Source organism: Prionailurus viverrinus, chromosome D1 (assembly GCF_022837055.1).
Source record: "Prionailurus viverrinus isolate Anna chromosome D1, UM_Priviv_1.0, whole genome shotgun sequence".
Lineage (NCBI taxonomy): Eukaryota > Metazoa > Chordata > Mammalia > Carnivora > Felidae > Prionailurus > Prionailurus viverrinus.
Window position 1 is genome coordinate 24,514,263 of NC_062570.1, and position 16,799 is coordinate 24,531,061.

Sequence of the window (16,799 nt, forward strand, 5' to 3'; positions counted from 1 at the left end):
GATTTGTACAAGGCCCTCCACATCAGGAGGGAGCCAGTCAGGAAGCAGAAGCAATTGCCCGCACCCCCTCCCACCCACCCCCAGCTGTGCCTGCGGAGGCCCTTTGCTTAGGACTGGGCTCAGCACTGCCTTCCCCATCTGTCCCACCCCTTCCCACCTCCCTCATCCTGCTGGTTTTGAGCAAGCCTTCTTTTTGGACATTCAGTGACAAACTCGATCAAAAGCTTGTCTGGAGATTTGCCGATGTGAATTCCGGAGGCCTTAGGCCCTGTTTTGTTTGCCTGGTGAGTGCGGTGCTTGGTCCTGTCTGACAAAGTATTGACAGTTCCCGGACCGCTCTGGGGGTTTGTGAGTTCCTGGAATTTTACTCACAGAACTTTCACTTTCAGCAGATATGCAGGCTTGGATTTGCCTCAGGCAAGGGTGTGACAGGGCAGATAGCAGGGATCATCCATGAATCTCTGAATTTTGGTGTTTTCAAATGCCCAAACCTTGAAGCAGATTATACTAGTGTCTGGGAAGGATGAGCGATACCTTTGAGTGAGAACATTGCCTTCTCTGAGGAAAGAGAATCCTACTGGGATTCTAGAATCAGACTGGAATTCCCAATCAAATTGGGAAGGAAAGGATTCCTCAATATTCCCAACAGTGAAAACAGAGCATAGGTTCGCTATTCTCCCGATAGCACAAACAGAGGGTCCCCCGGGCGAGAGTAGGCAGAGAGATATAGGAGAAAAGATGAGACATGGGTTCAGGATTGTCGAGGAGGAGAGGGCTCGGCTGGAAGCAGCATTAGCTGAACGCCCAGATGCTGTGTGGAGTTGAGCCACTGTCTGAAGGCCACCCTAGAGGCAGCCCCCCCCCCCCCCCACACCACTGCTGGCCACCATGTCTCAGTGCCTGCCAGAGACACAGGAGGATTTCCCACCAACAGTAAACACCACCTCTCAGAGTGACTACCCAGCAGCCGTCTGCATTCGGAGACTCGGCTTGATCCCTGGCCATTCACCCCATTTGGAAAACTGCCACCTTGCAGAATTCCAAGGTGCTGGGAATCCCCAAGAGAGGGAGAATGGCTGAGGTCTCCTTGCAGGACCGTGGAAGAAAGCACTTGCTCTTGAAGAAGCAGTGTCCTGCCACAGAAATCTGTCCAATCGTAACTCTGATCACTTTTCTAGCCACGGGGCAATGGCTACTGTCACTGTATTTCCCAACTCTCAAATCAGGACACACACTTTGGTACTGAACTGCCTTAAAATAAGGTAGTTTTCGATTGGGACCTTCCCAGAAATGCGGCGTCCTGAGGCAGAGTTACAGAATACAGAAGAAATTTTTGGGCAGAATACAGAAGAAATTCTATGACTTCCTAAACTGCTCAAGTAAAACTACATCTATTCTGCCCCCCTTGCCATCCACCAACTCCCGAAAGTCTCTTGGAGATGGGATTTTCTTCTCCAGGCTCCTGTACCAAATTCCTCGAGGTGTATGTAGATTTAAGGCCAGAGTCAGACATCCGTAGCTCACAGCACAAGTTTGGCCTGCAGACATGTTTTATTCTGGGTTGTCTCATACAGAGAAATAGGTGTCGACTCTTAAAAAAATCATCCTTTCTCTCTGACCCTCCCCTGTTCATGCTCTGTCTCTCTTTGTCTCAAAAATAATAAATAAACTTTAAAAAATGTTTTTTTATAAAAGGGGTCGCCTGGGTGGCTCAGTCGGTTAAGCGTCCAACTTCAGCTCAGGTCACGATCTCGCGGTCCGTGAGTTCGAGCCCCGCGTCGGATTCTGTGCTGACAGCTCAGAGCCTGGAGCCTGTTTCGGATTCTGTGTCTCCCTCTCTCTCTGACCCTCCCCCGTTCATGCTCTGTCTCTCTCTGTCTCAAAAATAATAAATAAACGTTAAAATTTTTTTTTTAAATCAAAAGAGAACACACAAATATCTGGGTTTCTTACTTCTTTGGGATGACAGGAAGATCTGGCCACATTACACCACATAATCACATGCTGCTTCCTTGACATCTCAGACTCAGTAGAGAGTCCCCAGCCCCTTCTAGTCTCCGGTACATCTTTGACATTGAGGTAAGGCAAGGTGGCATCTATTCCTGGAATAATGTTTCCGACTTCTTTCTTTTCCTCTCTCTCCGGTCAGCTTTTCTTTCTCAAGGTATGGTCAGTGTCTTTGAAAACATTGTGATTCTGTCTTACTGCAGGCGACTCCGCTCTTGGCTCCTAGCAAATGTTTGGATTCGGACTTGAGAGCATAGCCATGAGCCCAATGGACTCGTCCATTTCCTGCTTGTGGAAATAATACGTCAGTGTGGAGTAGGTTTTTGTTTTTTCATCTAAATCTCCAAACTATTCTCCTGGAGTCTCAAAATGGGGAGTGCAGAGACAAGATTCGTTAGCCTTACAGCTTAGAGCTTTGAACCTATCTAAGAGAGTCCCCTGGCTACAGTCACTCTTAAATTGAACTGCACCTCCCAGACAGACTACTATGGGGGCTCTACCGGGCTCTGTTGGGCTCAGTAGCGTTCTGCATATTGCCCACCCATAGGTGACTGAAGTAGTCTGCATTCGTTCCCCTTTCCTGACCCCACACATGTAAATTTGTGGCTCCTTGCAGATTACACAGGTTTAAAGAACAGACGTTTGTCTGACGCTGTCTACCTTTAGAAATGAGCACTTTGTGGCTTGGAATTATGCAAAATATATTTGATTAATTAATTGTGTGACTTTAGACAAGCAACTTGCCCTACTGATGCTTCAGTTTCCTTTTATAAAATAAGACTAGACCTGCACTGACCTCTACTTATTCACTCAAGTGATTCATTCAAGCAATATGTAACAAACACGTACTATATCACAGTACTGTCCTGGGGGCTGAGTATATTAAAAAAAAAAGAAAAGGGAAAAAAAAAAAAAAGTAAGGACACCACTCTCAGACATCCTTAAAGCCTGGAGGTAGAGACCTATTACCTGTATATTGATTCACCTATTTTTTTATCTATCATAATTTATTATATGAATCTACACACGTATGGTAAAGAAGATGTATTCCTATTATTTAGAAAGCAGTGGGACACGGGCAAGGACAAATATGTACCCAAATGTGTGCCATGTCTGAATAGGAGTTCTTGCAGAGGACAGAGAAGACTCCAAAGTTAAAGGGTGAGTTTTGTGTTGGGTCTTTTTTATTTTTCTTTTTTTTTTTAACGTTTATTTATTTTTGAAACAGAGAGAGACAGAGCATGAATGGGGGAGGGTCAGAGAGAGGGAGACACAGAATCTGAAACAGGCTCCAGGCTCTGAGCTGTCAGCACAGAGCCCGACGCGGGGCTCGAACTCACGGACCGCGAGATCATGACCCGAGCCGAAGTCGGCCGCTTAACTGACTGAGCCACCCAGGCGCCCCTGTGTTGGGTCTTAAAGTGTGAACAGAATCTGGACGGGATTCAAGGCTAAGGGGGTACCATGTGCAGAGCCCCACATAAAAGTCAAGGTGCTTGGGGTTGCAGGGACTTTGGAATGGCAGAGTGGGGCAGGGAGTGTGAGAAAACGGGCCTGAAGATTCCATCGCAGGTGGGGTAACAGCAGAACTAAGCATTTTGGAAAGTGATTCCTCTGGAGGCCTCATACATAAATACTTAGTTTTGCATAGATCTTACACTTTTCTGGAATATTTTGGGGTTGTTCTGTTCATAACCAAAGATCATTTACCCTCGTAAGGTTCACTTCAAAACCACAATTTTTGAACAACTGCACTAACACACGAAGCTCTGGTAGGAAGCAATGTGGAAATTATGGGCGGGTGGTGCTGCAACAAATGTTTGGGGTTGTCAAAAATTCTCCTCGGAGACGGATGTGTCCACCTTGCTGAAGATTAGGGAGGAAAGCAACCCAAGAAAGCAAAGCATGAAAGGCAAAGTAGTCTCAGCCTAGTGAGCCACTGAGCGTAATTTCAGATACACCGTTCCCTTATTCCTTTGGGATCACCCTGTTTGAATCGTGTCCTCTCTCTTGCTGGGTGAAAAAATACACTCAGAATTCTTCCCATTTAGTAGCTCAAAGGTGAGAAAAAGAGAGAGAAGCTGTTTCTTTCCGGTTTCACCAAACTGGATTCCACTGTGTGACCCTCGTGCGGGTCGATTTTGTCATTGCCCGAAGCTGCCTGGTGGTCTCCTTTGGTTTTCTTTCTCCATCTTTAAATCATTAACTCTGTTTAGCTCTGAAAACATGGGGCTTCTGGCTCAGTTCTACTCCCTCTGCTGGCCAGATGTCACCTCGCAGCAGCAAAATGCTATTACGGGGTAGTGCCTTCACCAAGACTATCATACTATTTCTTTTAATTTCTTGGCAATGCAGTATTGGAATTAGAAAAAAAAAAAGCTTATTTAAAATCCAACAGCTCTTCCTCTAGCAGATTATAATAATTTTAAAACACCGCAGATTGAATTTGGGGCCTCCACTGGGTCCCTGGCCTTGGTATTAATTAACAAAGCTTGAAATGAGCCATGATTAATTGCAAGTCCAGGAGTGCAACACAGTTTGATGAATATGTTCAGATTTCAGGGAGAAAAACATTCAGACCATTGCTTGAGGCAGGAGCCTCCACAATAATAACCAGTTTGGTTTCATAAAGTGTCTTTGCCATATAAATTGCAGAGTGGATCATCCCTGGAGTGAAATCTGCTGATAATAGACTAGAAGTGGAGATCTGGAGCCATCTGCCCAGCATGAGCCTTCTAGGGATTCTTTTCTTTCTTTCCTCCTTTATTTCCTCCTTTCTTTCCTCCTTTCTTTCCCTTTCTTTCTTTCTTTCTTTCCTTTCCTTCCTTTCTTTTTTTTTCTTTCCCTCTCTCTCTCCTTCCCTTCATCCCTCCCTCTCTCCTCTCTCTTTCTTTTTTTTCTTTTATCTTCCCTTTCCAAATGATAAGACTTAAAATAACACATTAAATCAAGGTAGGAGGGGGAGGGGGATATGAGATGTGGGATTTTAAAATACAAAGAAATGTATCCCCGAGACATTGTTTTTCTGCATGCTCGGAATCGTTGTAGAGATAGTTGCCCACGAGAGCTCAAGGCTCTAGAGGGAAAAGATGATAGAACTGTGGAAAGACAAGTGACTCTTGTGGTTATTTCCTCTAAGCCCTGTGTTTATGGCAGGAAAGGAAGTAGGAAGCAGCGTATGTGCAACACCATGCGGATGGCTAGAGGCTGGCCATGGAGCATGGCCTCTGACACGGCAGAGTTTAATGACTAGATGGGCAGATGGGTGTGGGCTTCAAAGATCTAAGTTTGAGTCGTGGTGCAACCTCCATCCAAAAGCCAGGATAGCTTCCTGAGTGTGTGACCTGTGCAGTCACACAGGCCCCACACCTAGTTTGATGCTCCACTGTCTCCATCTTGAAATGCTTGGATTTTTTTTTTTTTAATTTTTTAAAGAGACCTTGCATTTTCATTTTGCTTGGGGCCCCGCAAACGATATAGCTGGTCTCCTCTAGCGCTACAGGACCTTAAGCACATCATTCAACCTCTCTGAGTCCCACTTTTCTTGTCTATGAAGGGATTATAATCATGCTTGCATTGGATGGAATAATTTGGTGGGGGTAATTAGGGGGAAACACTTTGTAAATGATGAAATGCTACGTAAATATAGTGCGAAATCATTAGCTTTTCTGAGCGTCAGCAGGTCTTTCCACAGCAATATTTTTCATGTGTTTTTCCCGGAAATTTATGAGCTGTTTTTCTGTTTTTGCTCAGGGTGCTGTCGCACCTGATTTAACTTCACGCTACCTTATACAGAACCTCTGCACCCTCACACATAGAGGTTTTCTCTCTTCCAGGAAGTACAGCTTTCAAGGGGGGAGTAAGAGGAGACAGTGATGGTCAGAGAAACCTTTAAGATACAAGAAATAATTACAGCTTGGGGTGAGGGCTTCTGCAGAAGGCCACATTGAGAATGATTTAAGGGTGGTAGTTCATAGCAGTTTTTCTGCTAGCTACTCAGGCATGAAGGTCAAAAAAGCACAAAGTCTGACTATAGCTTTTATTTATCCAAGCATATTTGGACAGTTAGAGGGTAGCCTTTGATAAAATAGGGTGAAAGTGAATAAGCTGCTCTTGAACGCCTCTGCTGTCTTTTTTCTTTTCCCTTTTCCCACCTCAGTGGGGTCCCATTGCTCAGAGGCAAACGCCAGCAAATAAAGGTGCTCCAGGTGGGAAGCCTCAGAGAGCAGTAATTCTAGTAGAAGCTATAGGCCAGCCTCTTGGCTGGATTCCCGAGATTCTCACATGGAGTTGCGGTGTGGGTTAATGGCTGGTATGAGGGTATGATATGGGGATATGGCTGATATGGGGAGGTGATATGGTAGAGAAGGGGCATGAATGACAGAGAGAACTTTTAGAAAAATAGGGCATGCCTTCTATTTGTTTCTACATTTCAGTGTTAGCAGGTAAGCAAGCATGAAGCAAAGACTTCAGTGGACATGCTTTCAGGGAAATCTGTTACCATCAGTGCTGGCTATAGACATTTGACCCATAACAAGGAAAAGAGAAAAATTCTAAGATTTGTTAGAGAAGAATGTGTGCCATTGAGGTCATTGTGACATCTGTCAAATTATTTATGATTAGTTACCTCTCCACCCCCCCTGCCCCAAACACACACACATACAGTAACTATTATGCATACCCTTATTACATAGAAAATTCCACCTGTTTCAGATTTTATTTGACTGTGAGTGGTGCATTTCTAATCTCTGTAAGTGTAGCCAAGCTATCTGTATAGGACTCGTTTAAACCCAGGAAGGGGTGGAATGAGAATAGGGGAGAGCCCTTGTGAATATGATAGCAAAATCAAAGGTGTGATGGAAAAAGAAACAAAGAACGGAATAAGGAGGATTGAGGTAGGGTGGGCAGGTAGGTCCACTGAGAAGATGTTTGAGAAAAAAGCCTGAACGCTGTAAGGTACAGGAAAGGAAATGCAAATGACGACAGACTTTGTTGTTGGTGGTGTTGGTGTTGGTTTTTGTCTTATGTTTTTTTGTTTTTTGTTTTTTTGTTATTTTTTTTAAGTATGGCTACATTCAACCCTGTTAATGTTGCCCAAGTGAAAAGGCATCAGAGAGGAAGAAACACATCACCTAGACCTTGCATTTGCCTTACACACTTGCATATGAGGGGCACCAGCGATGTGTGTCTGTCATTTCCCCAGTACGTTTAGCATACCTAGCCTTGCACAGGGAAGGATGAAAGGGATCTGAGTCCGAGGGGAGCCTGCTCTTCAAAAACACCTAGCGACAAATAGTCCTAGGAGGATGGCCACAGGGAAATGGTAGAACAGACTGAATTATTCTGATTTACCTTCTCCTGCTAATCAGGTCCCTTTGCTCCACAGGAGACTTAAAGGGGAAAAAAAATTTCAGCTTATTTCTCTTCTTTCATATGGAGTGTAGTTTTTTGAGCTCTCATTCTCTATTCCTTATGTATCCTTAAAGAAATACTCTTGAGATACGACCAGTCTCTGGAAGAGGTGGGCTCAGAGCCCTCCGAGCACTGGGTGAGAGGAGGAAATTCTTCCTGGCCCCAAGACACAAGATGCCTCCCAGCTTATGCTCTTATGAAAAGGTTTCAAGTCCAGGAAGCCCACCAGCTTTAGTTCTCCTCTTGATCCAACCCTGTCTGGGTCTATCTGTACTAATAGCATTGCAGCTGACGTGGACTTCCACAGACTCTCCACACAAAACCTACCTGTGGGGGCAGTTGACAATTTCAACAAGCTTCCCCCTACATTTGGGTGGTAACTCCGTGACCGGAGTATTTTCCAAGTTGGGGATTTTATCATTCCAGAGGTGACTGAGTTAGATTCTTCTGGAAAATAAATATCTTTGACAGTAAATAAATGTCCTGGAGTTCTTGGATGAGTGTACTCGATTGGCCCCGTGTCGTGATACAGTAGTCTTCCCACTTAAACGTGGATAGGATCTTATTCACCTTTCACTTTTGATCAAGGGAAGAGAGGACCAATTGTGCGTGAAAAAAAAAGGTGAGGGGGCTTGCCTCAGGCATGCATTTGCATCCCACCCACTCTGGAATTTTCACTTCTCTCTTTGTTTGCTCTCCGTGTCGTATCTTCATCTCTGATTCTCTTACAACGGAGCTTTGGTGACTAATTAAGAGGGTGGAAAAAAAAAGAGAAAACAGGAAAATGATTTTCAACCTAGAGGTCCATAGAGATAATTAGAAAGTCCATGAGTCATTTTCACTTTTTCAAACATGAGGAATAAATATTTATTTGGGGAAGGGTATAATAGGTTAACTAAAGTGTCGTGAATCTTTCCTTTCTCTTGGAATTCAATCAGCTCAGTGTGGCAATTCTGGTTATCAAACCTGACCAGGAAGTTGTGATTGGCTCAGATGCCACCGTTTGTTTCTTTTTCTATAGTATATCTTCTAACATAGTCTATTATTTGCTTTTTGACAGTGTTTATTTTGTTTTGTTAGTCTCCTCCCACTAGAATATGAGCTCCATGGGGACAGAGAGATTTTAATATTTTGTTCACTGTTAGAACCTAAGCGTCTCGGATAGTGCATGGAGTGCATTATTTATAGTACAAAAAGTGGAGATTTACAGAAAGTTTCCATTGAAGTCGATGATTTATTACTTCCTGTGCTGTTCCATATCCTGTTCTAGACACAGAAATAATCGGTTCTTCAAATCCACCTACCCACCTACCTGGATTAACTATACTGGGTGACTGTCCAAAGAAGTTATTAATGAAGGCAGCAGACTTTAGGGAAGGGGTATCAGCTGGGTGATTCCAGGTCTTTCACTGACTACGTGCGTGGTGATCTGAGGTATATCCCGGGGCATATACGTCCATGTGCTTAGTTTCTGCATCTCTAATGAGTGATACTAATCCCAGTCTCCCTGGGTCCGTGAGAGACTAAAATGAGATATCGCATGCAACAGGCACCTAGCTTATTGTTTGTCATATAACTAGCATTCAACAAACGTTAATCCCTCTCTTTTTATTTTGATAGGCAATAAAACCAAAGGGAGAACAAGCTAGAAAGTAATGCGTTTTCACAGCAACAGCTCCTAAGGGGTAAGCATTATTTCTTTTATGAATTGACAGCTTCTTACTTCAGAGTATTTAAAGAAAATACATCATCACTAACAATTGCTTCTCAGGCCATTAACCTACCTTATTGGGGCAACCAAAAAATATCATTATTTGATTATTGAATTACTATAGCTATTTTTCATCTGTGTGTGGGTACCCTCTCCTTCTTAACTAGATGACAAAAATGACCTATGTCCCCCATGGCCTTACAAGACTTTTGCAGAATTTGTGACATACTTTGTTCATAGGTTGCTTAAATGAGGACTTTCCGCCCTTTTGTTCAATTTTCCACACTGTGATTTAAGAAGAGAAGCTCCCCTTCATCCCTGCCCATTCAGCCTACTGGTCTTAGACATGGCGCCCCTTATGGGAATTCCCAGTGTAGTTTACACAATGAAGATGGGGTGCTTTGCTCCTCTGTGCTTCTGGAATGCCTGGGTCTCTGGACTCACTGCTGCCATGTTTCTAAGGAAGGCAGTTTCATTGGGAGCTCGTGCCAAAGGACTGTCAGTGTATCTGGGCATCGTCCCAAATCTTAAACACAACTGGAAAAACATTAGGCTCTTCGGGGGATACAATTGACTAGATGACATTAAGCAAACTGCCTGAGAGAGGATGACTAAACAAACCTCAAGTTTCCAGCCTAGGCATAAAAAAGAAAATACAGAAAGGTAACAGCCTAGACACTAGCCCAGTTTTTCTCAAGTGTTGTCTGAGCCCCATTTTCAAAAGAATCACACAGAGAGCCTTTAAAAGATTCACAGTTCAGGACCAAGACACTGAATCAGAATTTCTATATTTAAACAGAACCACCACAACACAACAGCAACAATGACAATACCTCTCGGAGCTTTTGGTGCAGCCAATCCCATCCATTAACAATGGCGTCCCCAACTGTTTTCCACTTATTATTGGCCAAAGGTGTACTTGCTTCAGAGTGTTCAGTATGGCTTTCTCCAGGTATAGCTACTATATCTTGTATCCTGACTTAAATGGAGTCCTGCGTGCCTCTGCACATCCTTGTCACCCTTTCTAGACTACCTTTCCACAGTCCCTCTGGTGACCCCTTATTTATTATTCTCAGGGCTCTGCTCATCCCCAATGTCCTATGTGAAGCCATTCCCAGCTCCCCTGAAGAGACCAAGTGGCTCCCTGCACCACATTTTGCATTGGCATTTCTATCCATGTCTGCGCTTATCACAATATTGGAAATTATTTGTTTGCCCGTGTTTTTCCTCACTGAACAAGCAGCTCTTCAAAGGGAGGGACAGCGCCATGTTCATTCTGATGCCTCCTCCAGCGTCTGGCACGGTCGTTAGCGCCAATACTTATTATTTAAATGGATGGATTGACGAGTGAATGAATTCTTGGGTGCATGTTTAATTAATTAGGAAAATAATTATTTTTCCCAGGAGGGAAGGACTCCCAGAAAAGCACTGGACTGCTTTTCATACCCAGGCTTTCTCTCTGCGCTTCCTGCCTTTTCCTCCCACGCACGCAGAACACCACACTGGAGGAAAGAAGAATAGTGGGGTCAAGAGAAGTTATGCCAATCCCAAATCAGAAAATTTGCCTTCTGTCTGTGAGCTACAGCTGGTTACCTGGGGAACCAGATTTATCTCCGTGTCCTCAATACAGTACATCTCAATGAGGGCACTTTTAATAACCAATTGATGTGTAATTGCCTGTATAAATTATGTATCTCTTGTGCAGCTTCTATGCATGGAGTGAGTTACGGAGAAAACCTCCTCCCGGGATTATTCTGTGGCTGGTGTGACGTGATTGCAAGACCCCTCAGAGGGGACCCGATTCACTTCTTCGGGGCTTCTCAGACAGACATTCTTTGGAGAGAAGATGGGAAAGGGAAAATAACTGGAGTCGGTAAACCCATGTCACAGAGAAGCAGAAATGCAGGATTATTGACCTTTCAGCCCTAGAAAGACCTCAGAGTTCATGGAGTCCAAATTCTTAATGGTTTATTTACCTGGGTGAATGACACGTTAAGGGGGTGTTTGGCTTCTGTTTGAGTATCTTCAATGGCATGAGGTGGGTTGTGCACGGGCAAAGAAAAGTCTTGGTAGACAAACAGAGATCAGTTATGGGATGACCTAGTCAAGAGAATTAGGTCCTGCTGGACCTCAGTTTCTTTGCGACGTGGGGATGATCTCACTTATCTCCCTGGGTTGCCGTAACTACTAAATGAAGCTGTGTATAATGAGAATCATTTTGAAAATATTAAAGTATAAATAATTTCAACCTCCTCGCCTTCCCAATCACAAGCCATGTTGCCTGACAGCCATTCCACCATTAGGATCCTTGAGAATGGGGAGGTGAGGGCTGCCCCTTAAGGAGGAAGGTATGATGTAGGGCAAGTCAGCTCCATCAGAAAGCGGGGAAAAGAAAGCCCTTCCAGTTCCCAGAGGGCATGTGATAGGCAGGAGAGTCAGATGTGCTGCGACATGGGTGTTGATATTTGTACCTCTACTCTAGGGAGAATCCTGGAATGAGCAGGGAGCTGAAGACGTGAGAGTAAATGTCCTTTCCTTCTGTTGAGTCTAAGGAGGAGAACACGGCACAGAGCATCTCTCTCCAACAGTGGACATCAGTAGAATACAGATGGAAATGCAGCGCATTCAGGTAGAAAGAAGACATGAGAGGCTTTCTGCGCCTCTGTTGGATCCTGTGGAAGGGATCCATGGGTCTCTGGATGGTCTTCAAGATCAGCAGATGTGGCCAAATCCAGAGCCTTGGGGGCCTGCCATGGAGATGTCAAGTCTAGCAGACAGCTGTCTCCATCGCCTTTTCGCCACAGGGTGTTTAGCCTAAATTCCAGGCAAAATGAGAAGTGTGGCCAAGGACCAAAGTTCAGTACTGGGAGGAGAGGAAGTGGGCCCGGTCAGGAAGAGTGGTCCAGGAGGCCCTGACCAAGCCAATATAACAAAATCGCCAACCTGACTTTGTTTCCAGATGAGACGGCCGAGGCCTGGGTGGGTGTTAAGTGATGCATGCACTCATGCTCAGGGGTGGAGCCAGAACTCAATTTTATGTCTAGACTGCTCTGGAGCCTCGGCGAGATCTTTTGGGACAGCTACTCAGTGAGTTAAAAGCCATCTATTTATTGCGTAGTCGATTCTCTGAGTTGCTCAGAGAAACATCACAGCGATGGAATAGGCGCCCTGTGTCACTGGTGTCAATGGGCAGACTCTTTTTTGCTTCTTTTCTTCTCCCTGCAAAATGGGGTTGAGCGGCAAACAGTGCAGACACACCCTTCCGGCCAGAAAATATATCTCTTGGTGCATGATGATGTGCCAAGTGGTATACAGGGTGTGTTCCTTAAACACAGTCTGTGCTCTCTGAAAACTCAGAAATAAATAGCTGGTGCCACAGACGCTTACAGGTACAGAGCATACAGAGAGCTAGAACACATCATGTATCGAAGGCATCTGAGTTCCAGGAAGATGCATTTATCAAAAGAAAAATATGGCGCTTGGTAAGCGTTGAGGTAAATGAGTATCAGGGAGGCAGATGAGGAGAACCTGACAGAAAGTGGGAGCGTGGCTAGTGTGGAGGCAAAGAGCATCGATTTTGGAGACAAAGTTTGAAAATGAAAGTCACTTACTGGTTGTGTGACCTTGGGGAACTTCACCTTACTTAGTCTCGGTTTCCTCGTGTATAAACAGACACAAGCGTAGGACCTCGTAAGGCTGCTTTGAAGATTAAATGAGATGGGTGGGTTTTGAAGATTAAACATAAACTGTAAAATATCCAGCACGTGTCCTCGCGTGGTGTGATCACCTGGGAACGGTTAACCGTGAGGACTGCTCTTACTGTTCTGACCATCATTTCTCAGCGCAGCCTTGGGAGGGTTCTGGAAAGGCCGTCAGCCATTCCTTGATCCATGAGAAGTAGAGATTCAAAGGGAGTCTATGTTTTTCCAGGTTCCTCAGAGAAAGAACAGTTGTTAGAAGCATCCTACAGACTTTACTCCTGACTCAGTTCTTGGGCATTTAGTTAGGAGAGTCAGCCTTCCATTCCCGGTGGCCTCAAGTGGGCTCATCCTAGCCACAGGCCAACCATTGATCTATGGGAGACTCTTAATCATGTTCACGGGGCGGGGCTCTTCCGTGTATGCAAATTTGCCTCTTTCCCAGCTCTTCTGCATAGGCAAATTTACCTCATTTCCTACCACCTCCTACCAAGAAATGAGGACCTTCCCTTTTCCTCCTCAGTGTCTTCCTTTGAAATCATTTTGACGTAATTTTCTCGCTTACTTCTAATCCTTTCAAACAAGCTTCTAAGGTAGGACTCAAAGCATTAGCAACAAGAGATAATTTATTATGTCATGTTTTGATACATTAATAATATAATTTTATACCTACTTAAATTGAAAGCAAACTGAATTGAGTCTTAATTACAGTCATTCTTGCTCTCAGATGTCCATGTTTCATCCTCATTATCAAGTATTCTAGTGTGAATAAATAGATAATTCCATGGGCATGCCTCAGATTGAATGCCTTTCTTCCTGAATGGCTAAAAGGTGAACTGCCTTCTGAGGAATTCACTTTCAGCAGAAATGTCTTTTCTGAGACCTTTTTATTTTCTTGGTAACTTGCTGAGACCTTGGCTCTTAACCTTAGTGCCCTAGGTACAATGAGGGTCACGTGGAATTGTAAAGTGGGTTGAGATATGCGAGGAAGAGGTGCCTAAGTGCCTTGGGAGGGTCCCTATAAAACTGAGTTCAGACCAGAGTGGATACGGGGCTGGTAAATCACTTAGGATGATAAAGAGCTGAGTGGAGACTTCTCGGCCCTGTCTTCTTGAATTAATTAATTACACTCTTGTGCCATTTCCTGGCACCTGAGGTCTTCAAGGACTTGAAGTTAAAATCCACCAATACCACAGAGGCTAGTTTGGATTTTTCTCTTTCCTCAGCCCTGAGACCATCTGAATTGACAATTATGAATACTAATAGCTTCTATTAATTGAATGTCTACTATTTGCAGAATAGTTACATATATTATCCCTAATTCTCATACAATTCTTCAAAGTGGGTGTTTTTAGTCCCGTCTTGTAGGAGAAACCCCAAATCATACACATGAATATGCATTTCCTATGGTTTCGTATCTGATAAACCACCGAGTTGGAATTCAAACCTAGAGGCCCTGCCTTTCCTTTCCTTCTCACTTTGGCCCCAGTCTCCACAAAGCAGCACAGCCAGGAGAAAGCAGAGTTTCGTGAGCTTTCAGAAAGGGCCCCCTGGCTCGCCATTTGCAGAACTCGGGTGGGATCTTCCTCAGGCAGCTGAGCCAAGGGGGAGCCACTCGCCACATCAGGCTTCCAAATGCAGAGGGCATCTTGGCCTTGAGAAAGGAAAGGTAAACGCATTTCGGAGCACAGCCGACAAACTGTCTGTAAAAGGTTAGGTTGTAAATATTTTCGGCTTTGTGGGCCATATGGTCTCTGTCACTACCGCACAGGACTGCCATTTTAGAGAAAGCAGACAGAGACAATACGTAATTAACTGTGTGTGCCTCTGTTACAATAAAACTTTACATATAGTCTTTGAGAGGCGAATTTCAGATAATTTTCACATGTCACAACGTATTATTCTTTTGGTTTCCCTTCCCCCAGCCACTTTAAATTGTAAAATCATTCTTAGTTTATGGCCATTCTCAGCAGGTGGGGGGCCATTTTGGGCCTGCAAGGCCCAATAGTTCACTGACCCCTTATTTAGAGATGCGTGGCATTTTTAACTTAAAATTTATAATAACAGCTAATAATTTTTGAGTAGCTATTCTATGCCAGAGACTCTGCTATGCACTTTATTTTTCTAGGCTAGAATCTTTAATGCTTTTTCAATTATAAAGTAATTCCTAGATATAAAAGTGCATGATAGAATATTAATAATATAAAAATGAACGAACGTATAACCAACATTACCTTAAAAAGTATGAACTGCTAGTACCTTTGAAGCCACTGGTCTTCCCTCCCCACCCCATACTATACCCTCTTTATCTTAACAAGAACTAAATTTTGTGTCTCTGAGTATGTTTTTCCTTTTATGGTATCATATAACACAAGTTCAGCAAAAAAAAAGAAAAAAAAGCATATTTATATATTTATGTTTTCACACATAATTACAAAAGTAATATCTACCTTTATTTCTTGAGCAGAGAAATAAATAAAAATAGAACATCACTAACACCTTTCCACTATACTCTCTTCTATGAACACAATCCTATTTCTCTACTCTCCTGGATTTACTGATAATTTATTTTCTGCTGTTTTTTAAAAATGTTGTTGGAGGAGGTCATCTGGAAGCTGTTACTGTTGGCTGACCCATAAGCTGGAGCAAGGGCATTTGGAGGTTTCTTACTCCCCAACACCTTGGAATGTATGGTCTGCCTACTGTTTGCACGGCCAGAGCTATTTGCGAGGATGCAGCCTTGAGAGAGCAAGGTGTTGAGACGCTCTGGACTGAATGAATGCATGACTGAACCCAGTTAAGGCCTCTATATAAACTTTTAAGATTTGTCAGGTGGGGGCGCCCGGGTGGCTCAGTCGGTTAAGCGTCTGACTTCTGCTCAGGTCACGATCTCTTGGTCCATGGGTTCGAGCCCCATGTCGGGCTCTGTGCTGCCAGCTCAGAGGCTGGAGCCTGCCTAGATTCTATGCCTCCCTCTCTTTCTGCCCCTCCCCTGCTCTGTCACTCTTTCTTTCTCAAAAATAAATAAAAAAAAACATTAGAAATTAAAAAAAAAAATAAGGTTTTTCAGGTGGGTGCGGAGATCTGTTTCTCTTGCTACTGCCCAAGGCAAGCCTCAAATGTAAGTTCTCTTGCTTATTAAACCTGTCGCCTACCAATCTGGGGTGACCTGCCTCATCCTTTGGTCTCCCGTTGCCATCTGTGTATGGGGGCCAGTTTCAGATTTCACCCTGGGAAGTTCCCTAGGTTGTCAACTAGCAGTTGGTGAGCCCGCTCTGAGATCAGAGAAATGGGTCTTGGGAAAGAGGCATCCACAGGGGCAACCCTGGGTTGGCCAGCAGCCTCTAGGTGGGGAGGGGTGGGACCGTATATTAGATGTTGGTGGACCACCATGGGAGAACAAAAGCTACTTTATTTGAGGAATTGCACAGAGCACACTTCAGTGGAGGAGGGGAACACCTGGTTACTCAGTGGGGAATCTGGCTGGCAGCCGATACCAAACTGGAGGCTGAAACTTGAGCTTGAAAGGTGGAAGAAGGGCTAGAGGTAGAGAAGGACGTGCAGGTATCCACTTGCCTGGTGTGGTGACTGACCGTGAAGTGGATGAAATACCCCAGGCTGTGTAACCCCTCATACAAAGGGAAGCAAAAGTACAATGGCAATGCCAGCCAGAGGGGCAGTCCCTGGTTCAGGAAATGTTCATGATGAGGGAATATACCCCCAACTGACCTTGTTGATACAGCTTCCCAAGTTCTAGCAAAAGTCCAGGAAAATTACCCAGGCATGGTTAGTATGGCTAAGGGAAACATGGGGAGATAGCATTTCTCGGGGAAGAAGGCACAGAAAATGAAGACCATCACCACACAGCCTGCCCTCTGGCAGCCCCTGCATGGCATTCTGGAGGTTCAAGGTAGTCCCTTATAGATTGGATTATCCTAATCTTCAGGGAGGCTTGACCCAATGAGCAGGGG

The 16,799-nt window shown here is 44.3% G+C and overlaps 1 non-coding gene across 1 annotated transcript; it reads left to right on the top strand.

Moving 5' to 3' along the window:
- Positions 1-15,668: 15,668 nt before the first annotated feature.
- Positions 15,669-15,753, top strand: TRNAR-UCU (transfer RNA arginine (anticodon UCU)). The gene has a single exon. It is a non-coding gene; the product is annotated as a tRNA-Arg (tRNA).
- Positions 15,754-16,799: the final 1,046 nt, after the last annotated feature.